The sequence below is a fragment of the Melanerpes formicivorus genome, unplaced genomic scaffold, assembly GCF_026170545.1.
Source record: "Melanerpes formicivorus ecotype bairdi unplaced genomic scaffold, bMelFor1.0.p_v2 SCAF_50, whole genome shotgun sequence".
Classification (NCBI taxonomy): Eukaryota; Metazoa; Chordata; class Aves; order Piciformes; family Picidae; genus Melanerpes; species Melanerpes formicivorus.
The window spans coordinates 2087151-2102198 of record NW_027142402.1 but is presented as its reverse complement, the minus strand read 5'-3'; the positions used below and the strand labels follow the sequence as shown (position 1 = coordinate 2102198).

At 42.5% G+C, this 15048-nt stretch overlaps 1 long non-coding RNA gene across 1 annotated transcript; it reads left to right on the top strand.

The window, feature by feature from the left end:
- Positions 1 to 2929: 2929 nt before the first annotated feature.
- LOC137452183 (uncharacterized) lies at positions 2930 to 10097 on the top strand. The gene is made up of 5 exons (XR_010989997.1): positions 2930 to 3039; positions 3769 to 3907; positions 4359 to 4458; positions 6300 to 6547; positions 9909 to 10097. It is a non-coding gene; the product is annotated as an uncharacterized lncRNA (long non-coding RNA).
- Positions 10098 to 15048: the final 4951 nt, after the last annotated feature.

Sequence of the window (15048 nt, the reverse complement as noted above, 5' to 3'; positions counted from 1 at the left end):
CCATCAGTCTCTCACCAGGAGAGAATCCAGTCCTACCATTAAAATTGCTGGTCTAACAAAAGGGAGTGCTGCACAGCCTGAAAGGAAGTTGAGATGGAAATACCAGCATCACTGAGAGGTTTAGGTTAGATACTGAATTTGCACACTTGGAGCTACTAATGCCATCCTAACGAGCCACATCAGTGAAACAAAACACTAATGGCAAGATGGTAATGGGAAAAAGGCAGTGAAGTAAACAAAGCTGACAAAACGAAGCTGCTTCAAAGAATACAAGCCAGTGTTTATCAAGAGCCAAGTTATCTTGCACAGGGAAAGCCAGGTCTGCAGTTATTTCTACCTCTGCCCCTAATCTGTCCAAACCTCATTCTTATTTTGCATTGACAGTGATTGGAGAAGGAGCAAGGAAGTTAAGAGCTGAAAATGTGAGGACTTTTTCTTCTGCACGTCTTTATTTCTAACTCCAAACAGGCACTTGACATGCTGGCAGATCTGATCTCTACACCAACCAAGTGTCTGCCAGGAGCTGAAAGGTATAATGTGATCAATGTTTGAAAGGTCTTTCAAAGAGAGAGCTAGGCTCATTCAAATTAAAGGAAGCATAAATCAATCTCTAGTGTGATTATTAGTTCAAATAATCCTTAGTTTTAGTGAAAGTTGTATAAATCCTACATGATTTTGGACCTGGTGATCTAAAGGGCAGTTTTGAAGTTGTCTGTAAATGTTCCTTGAGCATTCAGTTGCAAAAGAACATTGGATGCTAAAATTCTGCAACATTTCATCCTCTGGAGAGCAAAAATCCCTTCCTGAGGTCCCACCTATGTGACTCCCAGTGAAATGCTGCAGTTTTGGATTGCACCCAGGAAATAGTTTTAGCAGTGATTCACGAAGGACAGATGGGACTTGACATTAGTGCTGTGTGCTATCCAAACAGTGAAACTGGCTGCTTGTCAGAAACACAAGAGGAAATATCCACTGTAACAAAGAGAAGTTGTCTTTGCAGGGAGTCTAATCTGCAGGCAGATGATCTCCATCTGTACTCCTCCACCACCCTTCCTCTGGCCGATTACACCAGCCATGAGATCTCCTGACCTGCAGGACCACACTGCTCATACCTAAACTTACTGGCACTCCTATTCTAAGGGTTCTCCTGACCAACACTCAGTTATAATTCTTTCCCTGAGCGCGCTATAATGGCTGCTGGCTGAGGTAGCACTCTGCAGCATTTAGAGCTGTATAAAAGACACTGATCAAGACTGAGCACATGGGAGAAAGTGAGGGAGAACCATGAAGAGGAGCACAAGCATGACTGTAACTGAGAAGTAGAGAACTGAGGGAGATTTAGGGTCTCTACACATTGCTCCTAGAAAAACTTCTGTGGCTAATCTGGAGAAGGGGAGGCTGAGGGAAGACCTCATTGCTCTCTACAACTACCTAAAAGGAGATTGAAGAGGGGTGGGTGTTGGTCTCTTCAAGTGATAGAATGAGAGGAAATGGCCTGAAATTGTAGCAAGGGAGGTTTAGGTTGGATATTAGGGAAGCTTTTGTTATTGGAAAGAGTGGTTAGGGATTGGAAAAGGCCACCCAGGGTAGTGGTGGGGTCACCATCGCTGGAGGTGGTCAAGAAAGGTGTGGACACAGCACCTGGGGACATGTTTTGATGTCCATGATGGTGTTGAGTAGACACTTGGACTGGGTGCTCTTAGAGGGCTTTTCCCTCTGAAACAGTTCTATGATCTAAATTAAAGAACAAGATACAGTCTTGAGAGACTGAACGGGAACCCAGGACTCATTTGTAGTCTCCAGGTCCTTGGTACTTTGCTCAGTAAATGTTGGAGAGCTCTTGTTGCACATAGTGGCACAGTTTTATTGGGAGGAATGATGTCTTGCTGTTTAAATGCTTCCATTCTGGCTTTGCAGCAATGACACATTTCTTGGTCCTTTTATGTTCTCACTGGGTTTGAATCACTCCTGTGCCTCTCTTATCTAGGACTGTAGCTTTTAGTAATGCAGCAGTTCCATTACCAACAACTATAATTGGAATTATGTCTCTATCTTTTTAATAGTGTTGTTTCTCCTCCCTGATCTTCCTGCAAATCAATATTAATGTGAATATTTAAATCTACAAAATCTGCACTTAGTCTATTTGAAGTATTAGATGAAGCTTGCAAAGCTGTTCTTTTATTCAGTCCCTTCTCCCAACCCAGTCAAGTTAAAACCATAGAAAAGTGTCAGGTTTGTGATTTATTCTCAAAGCTTTTAGCTTTAATAGCCCAGTGCTGTATGTTAAATTATAGTTTTTTGTGAAGGAGAGAACATATATGCTCCTGACGTGCATGGGAAATGAATGCAGTGCTAGAGTGAGTGGCAGACTCTTAGAGGAGGAGAAGGGATGAAAGTTGGGAAATGGATTTCACAGGTATTTTTGAAGGGACCTTTCTCCCCTACTTTTAATGACTCTTTTCTTTCTGGGGAAAAAAAAAAGCCCAAAAAAAAAGAGAAAGGAAATAAAACCTACAACACTAAATCTTCAAAAAGTGAACTCTGCTTTCTCTGAAGCCTCTCTTTCATCTTTCTGTTCCCTGTTCCTGTCTCCAGGAAATACATTAATCCTTTCAACATACAGGTGAGAAAAGGCTGAAATATGTTTCAAAAGCAAACAGTTTGCTGTTTGAAAGGAATCCTGTTCAGCAAGATATTTTCTACAGAAGGTAGTGTTGTCTTTGTTGCATTTAATGATGCAGAAGTTGCCACAACAAATGCTATGATCGGAAAAATGTTTCTCTGATCTGAGATATCTTTGGGTTTATGCAGGACATTAGTGCTATTCATATTTCAGCAGCCCTCCCCATTAATGTCTCTAAGTCTGTCTTCATGGACCTTTTACACATTTGTGGCTAATTCTTGTTGTCTTCACTGGCAGCCTCTCTCCTCAAGCCTCCTGAGCTGATGGATCACAATGCCAGACTTATCCTGGGCTGCATCAGAAGAAGTGAGGCCAGCAGGTTGAGGAAGGTGATTCTGCTGCTCTACTCCACTCTGGTGAGACCTCACCTGGAGCACTGCTCTGGAGCTCCCAGCACAAGAAGGAATTAATTTGTCAGAATGACTCTGGAAGAATCCACAAAAATGATCTGAGGGCTGGAACATTTCTGAGTGATTTGAGGCTTTTCAGCCTGGACAAGAGAGGGGCTGTGGAGGGACCTTGTCGCAACAGGACAAAGGGTGATGGTTTTAAACTAAAAGAGGGAGGTTTAGACTAGATAGAAGGATGGCATTTTTTTTTTGCAGTGATGGTGGTGAGGTTGCCCAGAGAGGTGATAGAACCTCCCTGGATACATTCCAGATCAGGTTGTTTGGAGATCTGAGCAATCTGATCCAGTTAAAGGTGTCCCTGCAGAGCAGTTGGAATAGATGATCTTCAAATATCCCTTCCAACCTAAAGCTTTCTATGATTCTGTGACAGTCAGACAATGTCAGCAGTAGGTCTCGATGTCAGATCAGCTTAGCTGGGACATTCATTTGTACCTGAAGATATTTGAGAGATGTCATTACTAGAGTGGCTCAAATTCTCGCTGATCTCAGTAAACCCAGAGAATATGAGTTTCTGTGCTGTGTGGCTTTTGGGAAGTGTTTCATAAGAGAAACTCAAGCACACCTTTGGCCCTTCTCTTCCTCCTTGTGTGTGGTTTCTCTGTTGCACAGTTTATAACTCATCAGAGCAGCAAAGGTAGGAAATTTCTTGCCTCTTTCCTTTTTTTGACCACACAGCTGGAAGAACAAGATATGATGGGAAAATCCTCAGCCTCCTCACCTTCACGGATAATCTCCTAAATGATGGACAGATACAGCGCAATGGAGATGGCCGGAGCGGATCCACGGAGAACAGGCTTGCCTGTTTACCTCTCAGGTTAGCTGCAGGGGGTATAATCCAGGGCTTTGATTTTGCTTAGTTTGCTACTTTTAGGAATATCAGCTGGTACAAAAGCTGCTTTTCCTTTGCTTTCCAGGAGAACTGTAACTGAAAGTATATAGTTTAAATTTAGTTCATATTTTCTTCCCCCTTGTCCTATTGAGAGTCTGATGATTTAAGCACATAGCTGCATTGAACTGCTGCTCCCTGTTACAAGTAGTAGGGTCTGGAAAGGGTGGTAGCATACAAGTAGTAGCTGATAGAGTATTTATTTAGCTAACCTCCTGTGGCTCAACAGCTAGCAAACTTGCTTCCTGATCTCTTGAAGGTTGTAAAACACGCTTCATGTAAAATACGTTTCAGCTTCTTTTAGTGATTCAGTAAGGATGCCTCTCACTCCTGTTTTGATTGAGTACATCACAAAGCAGAAAGATTTCTTTTTCCCAAGTTACAGGACATGCAGAATGTCTCAAAATGTACACTGACAGCAAGAAAAGGAGGTCTGCTTCCCCCAGAAGCCAATGCAAGCTGTGCCTTTATTTACCCAGGTGAGATTTAAAACTAACAGGCAGCAGGGTTGATAAAATCCTCAACATTTTCAACTCTTCTGTAGAGGGCAGCAGAATCTAAACAAAACAAATATCGAGGTTGGGAGTTAGAGGGAAGAGAACCATTGACTTGCCTGCTTTTCACTCCATGGAGGTAGGCAGCAACCTACCTGAACTGCTACAAAATTAGCAGCGTTCCTTAATTATTATTCTTTACGTTAACAGACACAGATTGCCTGCATTTCTTTGCATCTTATCTCTTATTTTATATACAGAATTACTGAAGCTGAACAAAACCAGTCAGACAAAATTAACACACAAATTGTTTTTGCCTCCCTTTGGACAGGGGGAAAAAAAAAATAATATGCAATTTACAAGGAAAATGCAATTATGTATAAATATTTATGAAACCAAAAAATGTCAAACAGCATCAGTGAGGGTTTTGTATGTGTGCGAGGTAGCAAAAATAACACCAAGTTAGACTGTTTGATTAATTATTAACATTTTCTCTGCCTCCCAGCGGGGAACTTATTCTGGAAAAGGAACATTTTGCTATTTCTTATTGTCCATAATTAATTTTTAAGTGGCAAGCAGGAGTGCAAGGAAAAGAAATTTAGTTTTTAATTAACCACCAGCACGGATCAGTTGTATTTTGTTTCTGTCGTGGAAATGGTGGAATTAAGGGTACAGCACAAGGACATGTCCTTGGGTCCCCCACCCTGCACAGCAAGGCTTTGGTAGAAAGAAATGAAGATGGGAATGGGAATAAATTATCTTCCTAGTCTGTGGAAAGAATCCACTCTGGTCATAGGTTTAATTGTAGAATCACAGAATTGTCAGGGTTGGAAGGGACCTCAAGGATCAGCCAGTTCCAATCCCCCTGCCATGGCCAGGGACACCTCACACTACAGCAGGTTGCTCACAGCCACATCCAGCCTGGCTGCAAAAACGTCCAGGGATGAGGCTTCCACCACCTCCCTGGGCAACCTGTGCCAGTGTCTCACCACCCTCCTGGGAAAGAACTTCCTCCTAACATCCAGTCTGAATCTACCCATTTCTAGTTTTGTTCCATTCCCCCCAGTCTTATCATCTCTGACACCCTAAAAGTCCCTCCCCAGCTTTCCTGTAGCCCCCTTCAGATACTGGAAGGTGATAATTAGTTATCCTCAGAGCTTTCTCTTCTCCAGACTAACCAGCCCCAGCTCCCGCAGTCCGTCTTCATAGGAGAGCACTAAGTAATGTTTTTCACTTAGGGAGACACCTGGATGGACTCTATCCCATCATATGACTTAAACTGTAGAATATATTACCTTTCACTCTTACAGCAGTGGCTCTTTGTCACTGACTGGGTAGCAGAAGATAGCTAGGTGTAAGCAGTGTTGTTCAAACACAAGATCAATTATCCTAAGTTAAGCTTAGCTCGACAGACTATTTCCAGTGCTGGCTAATATTGGAGCAGCAGTCAAAGAAAAGCTTGCCTCTTCAAGGTTTTCAAACAATTCATGGAGTATGGGCAGCTTGGCATGATTGGTTGTACTAGTGCCATGGTCTAGTCATGGGGTCTGAGTTGATAGGTTGGGCTCGATGATCCTCGAGGTCCTTTCCAACCTAAGTGATACTGTGATAGTGTTGTTGACACATGAGATTGGGAGCTCACTCTTTGTCTGATGGCCTTTCTGCTCATCATCTGTGTAGGAGATTTGTTTCTCCTTTGTGCAGCAATAGGAGACAAAAATGTATTCCGATGGCTTTTGTTTTTCTGAAGGCAGTATATATGCAGCACAAGGCTACTGACCTTAAGGTCACTAAACATCTCTGTCTTCTCTTCTGCTGTGCTCCAGGAGATGAGTCAAAGGCTCAAACCCCACCATGTGTCCCTGGTTAGCTGCTCTTGTACTTCAAGCTAAACAGATGCTTATCTGCCTCGCTGCATCAGGGGCAGAGTGCTTAGCTGTAAGCAAGTTCTGACATCCTTTGTGTTGAGCATAGCACTGAAGCACACCATATGCTGTTGGACTGGGTCTCCCTTCAAGCTGTCAAAACAAATGAGCAAGAAGGATTCATTGCAGTGGTTTTCCACTGTCCACAGGTACGATGCTGTGTTTGATACATACAGAGGTTGGTGTACAATACTCTTTCTGACACTAGACTGAAGGGCAAACCTTCTCTTGCCACAGATGTTATGGGCAGTTAAAATAAAAATGTGCCAAGATATTTGGGCAAAGCAAACACAAAGGATGAATGTTTATGGGATGTTAGCAAAGCATTGAATGGAACCAAAGCAATTTCCCATTTCCAGCTCTGAGCTGTGGTTTACTAAAATATTACAAAGAAACTGTGCTACTTCCTGCATATCTCTCCTGAGATAGCTCTTCATGGCTGATGATCCTAACTGGGCAAAACAGCTTAACATGCAAGAGCCTCTAATGATCTATTGGTAATCCAGTAATAAACCCAGCATGAGGGAATATATATTTGATAATCAAATGCCATTAAAATGGAACAAATCTCCAATAATCAGTCACCCACAATTTGCTTTTCACTAAAAATATCTGATTGTCTGGGTAGCTGGTGCAAATGTGCTGTGTTCTTTGATAAGGAAACAGAAGGTTGGAGTGGCTTGGTTTACTTCTAGCCTTTAAAAGATCCTTTAGCATATTCCCTTGCTGCATTCCAGGATAAATTAATAAAGCAAGCCCTGTCTAGTCTTTAAATGCAGTTTCCTTCATCCTATTTCTGTGTGAAGTGAGAAGAGCAGACTGAGAGGGGACCTTGTCAATGCTTATAACTAACTAAAGGGTCAAGAGGATGGGGCTGGGCTCTTTCCAGGGGTGGCCAGTGATATGAGAAGGGGCAATGGGCACAAACCAGATCACAGGAGGTTTCATTTGAATATAAGGAGAAATATTTACTTTGAGGGTGATGAGCACTGGAACAGGCTGCTCAGAGTGGTTGTGGAGTCTCCTCTAGAGATTCAAAAGCTCCTTGGACATGATCCTGTTCAACTTGCTGTAGGTCACCCTGCTCTAGCAGGGGTGTTGGACTAGCTGATCCCCAGAGGGGTCCCTTCCAACCCCTGACATTCTGTGATGCTGTGAAACAGAACAAGCATCCCTGGAGAGGATATAGATTTTCCTAAGTGCTTGGAAGGCTTTTTTCCCCCTTCATTCTCTGCCTTAATTCTTCCCACTGACAGCAATATATTTTACCAAAAAATCCCCAAACCCCCAACACCCCCAAACCCAACCAGATAACTGAACTCTGCAATCACTCCAGGCTTTTGCAGATTGCACTTCTGTTGTGTTAGCTTTGAGCCTTGTATCTATTAGGGAGTGCAACAGAGAGGTATTGCTGTGTGACTTATTTTTAACTCTCTGCTATTCCTTTGAGATCCACTTTCAAGTTGTTCTTTAAGGCCATACTCTTAATGATTTCAAGAGCCACAGGTTCTAGTAACCCTTCCACAGGCATTCCTGTGGTTTATGCAGGGTCTTCAGCTGACACTGAAAAAAAACAGAAGAGAAGAAAACAGTGAAAGGAGGCCTTTTAAAATGTATTTTGCTTCTGGGAGTGCATATTTATTCTGAAAACATTAAAAATAACAACTGGCAAGTAAAAACAGCATTGGGAAAGTGAAGATAGAGCCATAGGACATGGAGATATACCCTACTAAAATTCAAAAGACATAGTTCTGCCCTGGCTAAGTCAGATCAGTTTTTATTTAAGTCAATAGACACTGTGAGTGAAGATCCAAGGCAAATTGTGCTTCTAAATTTGTCTGTCCTAGCAAGGCCTGGTGAAACACAAGAGCTGTTTGCATTAAGATGATCAAAACAAGTACCTCAGGACCTAGAATTAGTCATCTCTGCTCCTCATCACAACTCACTTTTCCTTAGGGTTAGCCTATATAATAAATAGCTCACAGGATTGACAATGACCTACATAATCAATCATTACCATTTCCATTTTTGTTATCTTGCTCACACGAGGAAGGTTAAAAAAAAAAAAGGTTTTCGCTTCCTCCTGGTTTTATGTGAAGATCACTGAAATCCATGGAAGGCTCCTGCTGACTTCAGCTGGAGCTGGGATGGCTCAGAATGAGCAATATCTGACATCAGAGCAGTTTAATGCCGCACTGAAAGACACAACTGTGGCTCACTGATCCTGGTATTGCTTCTGTGCTAGAATCACTTCCAATTTAGACCTGCTGCCAACCATCCCCAGTGCAGCAGGCAGGGAAAGGCAGCAGCAGGGTGTGCAAACACTTACCGAGGAGTCCCTTCAGTGAACATGTGGCAGAAGCACCATCGGGCTGAAAGTGTCCCCTTAAATCAGTGTTGCTCTGGAGAGCAGGAGGCAGCAGGGGGAGGGTGGGTGGCCAGAAGGAGGAGTGTGGGGGGGGAATATTGTGAAAATGGCTTCTGGTGTTTCCAGGGGCATGAAGCTGGTGAAGAATCTGGAGAATGGGTCTGGTGAGGAGCATCTGAGGGAACTGGGGTGGTTTAGTCTAGAGAAAAGGAGGCTGAGGGGAGACCTCCTTGCTTTCTACAACTACAGAGATCAGCACTGAGCATTGCAGCAAAACATTTTTGGAAAGGATGAAAAAAACCCTCAAAGACCTCTCCATAAACTGAAAAAAAAAACCCCATATATAGCTAAAAAAGAAGAATGGTTAGATTGTGGTTCTAGGGGCTGCTCTTTGCAGCCTTGATACACAAAGTTATTACAGACTGCTTGAAAAGCTCAGAATGGCAAATTGCAAGGCCACTGAAATAACATTTCTAACAGGAGTTATTAAGGCAGCACAGAAGAGCAGGCACAAGAAAAAAAAAACAAGAAGAAAAGAAAGTAAATCTCTGTAAGCAAACACTGAGATAAGCTGGCTGAAAACATTCCAAACAATTCCCTACAAGAAAGGGAGAAGATAAAAACCTAAATGTCAGGAAGATTATTGACAACTAAAAGTTAAGCATATGCAAACCAACAGATAAGAGCAGGTTCCAAAACAATCACCAGGCAATGGCAGGGAATAATTAGCTAATAATAACAGTAATAATAAGACATAAAAAGAAATTAAGGATTTTTGACAGGGAGCGTAATTGACATTAATAAAACCAAACCCAAACCCAAACCGTTTCAGAAAGGGAATGAATCGAATCTCTGAGCACTCCCTGTGAACAGCAGGTCATCTGCTTTCAGTATGTCCAGACAGGAGCCTGGCTTGAAACGAGGCTGCACAACGTGTGCTGGAGACTTGCTGCATGAAGCCTTGCACAGGCAGCGCTTCCGGTTGTGCCTTCTGAAGAGCTTGCTAAATGGTTTGTTTTGCATGCAAGGGGAATTCACTCTCACTCTGTGATGTGCTGCCTGCTCCAGTAGTAAGTGGCTTTCACAGCTAAGGCAGCTATATGGCACCAACCACTGTATTTTTGTTTTCTCTTAACCGCCAGATGCTCGCACATTGAGATGCTTGGGGACTGCTGCTGAAGGGTGTAAGCATGCACACTACGTCAAACGAAACCAGTTTGCTTACTAAAGTCATACCAGGAGGTTGTCTGCTGCTGTGGTCTTCCTGAGGAGCATGTGTGTACTCTGATCACAGGATGTCAGGAGTAGGAAGGGACCTCTGGAGATCTTTGAGTCCAACCCCCCTGCCAGAGCAGGACTGACCCAGTGCAGGTCGCACAGGACTGCTGGGAATGGTTTGTATCTACTTTTCCCTGTGAGCTGACTTGTTTGAAAGAAAGAATAAGGTTTGTTGTCAGTGGATAAGCAGTAAACATCAGATGTGATTTTACCAATGCCTGTCCTCAACTTTCTTTCACCTTTTGACAAAATGTGACTGCCAGGAAGCAAAGGTGCTGCTGCTTTCCTGGTTGAGAAGTCCTATTATCCCTGCACAGGGACAGGACAAGAGGAAATAGCCTCAGGTTGCATCAGGAGAGATTTAGGTTGAATGTGAGGGAAAACTTCCTTGCTGAAGGAGTGGACAAACGCTGGAACAGGCTGCCCAGGGAGGTGGTGGAGTCACCATCCCTGAAGGTCTTCCAAAACTGTGTAGAGATGGCACTTTGGGACATGTTTTGGTGGGCATGGTGGTGCTGGGTTGATGCTGGGCTTGATCTTGGAGGTATTTTCCATCATTAAGGACTCTGTGACTCTTTATTTGTTTTCTCTTATATATAGCAGGTGCCAAGTCAATAACAAACACCTAGGCTACTCATGAACACACTCCTCAGGCTAAATGAGACACCCACTGAGTTCCTGCTGCTTAGGCAGCCATCATCAATGGGGGATGGCCAACTCTTCCTTGGAGGAGGTTGGTCACTGAGGTTTTCAAGTCACCATCTTCCAACTATTTGTGTTTCCCTAAGATTTTGTAGCTTACAGCTACTATTACTTCTCCTGTGTCTTTGAGCCACCCTCATAATTGCTATAATTGCTATCTTAATGATTAAACTTCTCCTGTGTTTTTACATTTCTTTAATTCTTTTAGCTCAGATAAATTTTTTTTCACACTTTCACAATAAAGCAGAATTAACACCACAGAACTGTCTCGTACCAAGCTGGCCTTGGATCACAGACAGCTGAAATCCTGTGCCAAGGGTTTTAGCTTTATCTTGAAAATGTCATTAATTGCCTCAAAATTCTCTGCATTTTTTGTTTCAAAGTGAGAAACCCCAACAAATGCAGAACAAACAAATCCACACTTGTAGCTGCTTTTGGGAAAATTCCAATGGAAGGGCATGAAGTGAACAAATTAAAACTACTGCCTGCTCCTGAAATGTAAAGGCTGGTTGAAATGATGATGCTATCTTTAGATGTTGTCCTTCACAAACAAAACCAAATCAGACAAGTGAAGAGAAGAGCCAGCAATGCTAGCTAGGAGGTTATTTAGGGATTTGTGTGCATCTGAGAGGAGCAAGTTGTCATCTCTTGAGAGAAGAGGGTTTCGTGGTTGTGTTTGTCTAGCACTGCCAGCAGTTCAGGGTTGTTCATGAGCATTTCAAAAGCTCTAGATGCAGCATATTTTACAAAGACAAAATTGATTCTGATTTGATTTTTTTTGGGTGACAATTATCTTGCAGAGTCATTGCTTATGAAATTGGGATGTGTTGTAGGCTAAGAGAGCTGATCCTGCCACTTTGCTCTGGTAAGAGCTCTGGAGCCCTCAACGCAGGAAGGGCACAGACCTGATAGAGCAGGTCCAGAGGAGAGCCATGAAGATTATTGGTGGGCTGAAGCACCTCTGGGTCAGTGAGCTGTGGTTGTTCAGCCTGGAGAAGGAAAAACTCCAGGGAGACCCTAACAGCAGCCTTCCAGTACCTGAAGGGGGCTACAAGAAGGCTGCAGTGGTAGGACAAGGGACAATGGTTTGAAATCAGAGAAGAGGAGATTTAGATTGGATGTTAGGGACAAGTTGTTTAGCGTGAAGGTGGTGGAACACTGGAACAAGCTGCCCAGGGAGGTAGTTGAGGTCCCATCTCTGGAGATATTCAAGGTCAGGCTCTGGGCAATGTGACCTAGTTGTGGACGTCCCTGCTGACTGCAGGGGGTTGGACTAGATGACCTTTGGAGGTCCCTTCCAACCCAACCCATTCTATGATTCTGTGTGTGTTTCTGCATGGTACACTCTAGTTGCTATACCAGAGTTTGTTAGAGGAATCCTCATTTAATTTAAAGCCAGCTTGCTCCATTCTGCTGTGTCAATCAATGACAACTGCTGCAAGCTAATTAATAATGAATATCCTTGTGAGGTGAAAGAGCTTTGTGGGACTTTGTTCTGAACAGAAAAATGCAATAAGCTGCTTGTAAGTGGGGTTCTGCACTCTAACGCACGCAGTTTCTTTAGCTGCTGTGCTTCTTCAGCAGATATTTCAGTGAGTTAAGGACCTGCATAAGAAGCTTCTAGAGGTTTTAAGTGCCCAGCATTCACAGTGAGCTTTTAAAAGTCATACTCTAGAGGATGACTCTAAAATTGAACCAGACCAGAAATAGTGCATTTTGATCTCTTCATGGTTCTGGGTCTGAGCATCAGATTAGAACTATTTTGGCACACCAGCTAACTAGTATCCTAATTGAGTGTAATTAAATGTAATGCAATTCAATTAAATGTAATTAAATTAAATACAGCCATTACTACTTAGAATATGTAATGAGAACAATACTTGTAAACAAACTCTTGTTTCCACGGAGGAGAGTAAATAAACATTAAGGAAGCTCTTTTGTCTCCTCTTCTTCCAACTCCATTACCACCAAGCTGCTCTTGTTTCCTAAATAAGGTCATTTTCTCCAGAAATAAGCTTAAGGCTTTAATCACCTCGAAGTTTGCATTTGGGGTTTCATAGCTTAGAGACTCAATTATCTGGAATCTAAATGAAAATATCAGCTCTAATCAGAGGGGTGTGAAGATGAAACTTTTCTTCCCCCCCCCCCCCCCCCCCCCCCCCCCCCACTATTGCTTTTTGGAATTAAGAAAGATGAGGTTTTGTCACTTTTAGTTGTTTATATTGTTTTGAGGTTATTCTTTCACAGAGAGCCTTCCTGTGGCTTAGGAGAAGGTCAGCTTGAGGGGAACAGAAATCCTTTGGTGTGTTTGGAGTAGGAAATAATAGCTAGGACAGGAAGCTTGGCTGTATGTGACATGAGCATGGCAGTCATGGTGTGCAGACAAGTATAGCACAAGGGCAAATGGCCTCAAGTTGCATCAGGGGACAATTAGGTTGGACATTTGAAAGGGTTCTCAAACATTGGAACAGGCTCCCCAGGGAGGTGTTTAAACACCTAGAGGTGTTTAAGAGGTAGAGATGTGGTGCTAGGGGATGAGGTTTAGCACCAGCCTTGGAAGAGTTAGATCATGGTTGGACTTGATCTTGAAGGTCTTTTCCAACCAGACTGATTCTCAGATTCTGTGATTCTGGACTTCCTCAGGTGAGAGTGTCCTGTCCTGGACATGGCTTTCACCTGGGGTTGTCTTGAGGAGCTCCTTTTAATATATTAAGCATACATGTCTGAATATGCTTAACATATTAAGCATATTGCAGGCTGAATTGCTGTTCAAAATCAATTGTAGTCAGCTATAAGTAAAGCCTGAGATGCTGTTCTATTTTTGTAGCAATAAATGAACAATTCTTATTTCTTGGAAGCATTGCAAGAACCTTCTTTTATTCATTCAAGTAGCTCTATTATAATCAGCAGAACTGAAATCACTTGAGGTCACAGCAGAAGTCAGTGGAGATGACGTGGTGGAATTAGAACAAACATGTGGCTATGTCTCAACAAAGGAAGCAGACAAAGGAGACAAAGTTAGCTCAATGTCAGAGTTACTTTCTAAACAGCTTAGGAGACCTAAAAATCTTAGCTGTGGAATTTGGATCACATATTCACTGTCATCAGCTGAGCTATTCTAATACTTATAGAAGCTAACAATCTGGCCTCATATCTTTACTGCCAACTGTTACTGGCGTGGAGCTGAATCAGCTTAATGAACTGAAATTGTTCCTGGGTTTGTGCATCATTGTCCTAATCTTGGGAGATGCTGCAAGTATTAAAACGTCCTGAAAAAATTAACTATAAATGGCAAACACAGAGCAGCCCCAAATTATTTTGCTTGTAACAATAGGGAAAGTTTCTTTCTTTCTGTCTTCATGCTGCCTGTAGAAATTCATAGCATGGTTCCCCTTCCATTATTTCATTCAATTTTGCTATTTGAAAGTGCTAGTGAGAACATGTATAGGAATTCTCTGTGTGCTTTCAAGGACTTACTGACACGAAGGAAATAATGTGCAGTAATCTCTAGTTTCCACTAGATACTACTGTAACTATTCCTGTGGAAAGGAGCCCTTGAATTACACTGCAATTTGTAAACCAAGCTGGAAGATAACCTGCTTTATAACTATTTCATGAAATTGAACATTCAGGATTCTGCTTTTTAAATAGGAGTGGAGGGAAAAGAAGGGCTTGGGGGGGGAGGAGGGGAATAAAAAGATCTATGGGCCTTAATTTGTAGTTAAAAATGTCCCTTTCTTCTGACACTTAAATTGACTGTGGAGAATTTACTCAATTGAAAGGCCATTGCAAAAGTAATTGAATATATATTCCATTCAACAGTAAGGCAAATAATCTGGCTATGTCTATTCATAAATAAGCACTGAGAAATCCTTTTGGACCTTCTTCCTTCTTTGGCTTCACAGGCATCTGCTTTAGAACGGCTTCTGGGGGGATAATTGTTTCATGTGAAAAGGTTCAATGGAGAAATAAGACAATAAAAATTAAGGTTAATGAGAAAAATAAAAGATTTAGGAATTTCTACAATAACCAGGGGGGGTGAAGAAACAGTGCCTGGAAACACATCCAGCTCTCCTCTCACAAGCACTGTGAATGTGTCCTCTTTTGCTTGTACTGCCCTTACCGAGTGCTGGGTAAGTGTGTGCTTTGCTTTTCACTCGAGTGAAGTTTCTCTTCATTGCAGGCAGGCTTGCTGTAATTTGACCTCAGAAACTCCATCTTTATAGCCAAGTTCTTACTCTAAAGGCAGGCTGCTCCCTCTCCCTCTCAGCTGTAAAGAGCTTAGGATAACTGAAATAAGCT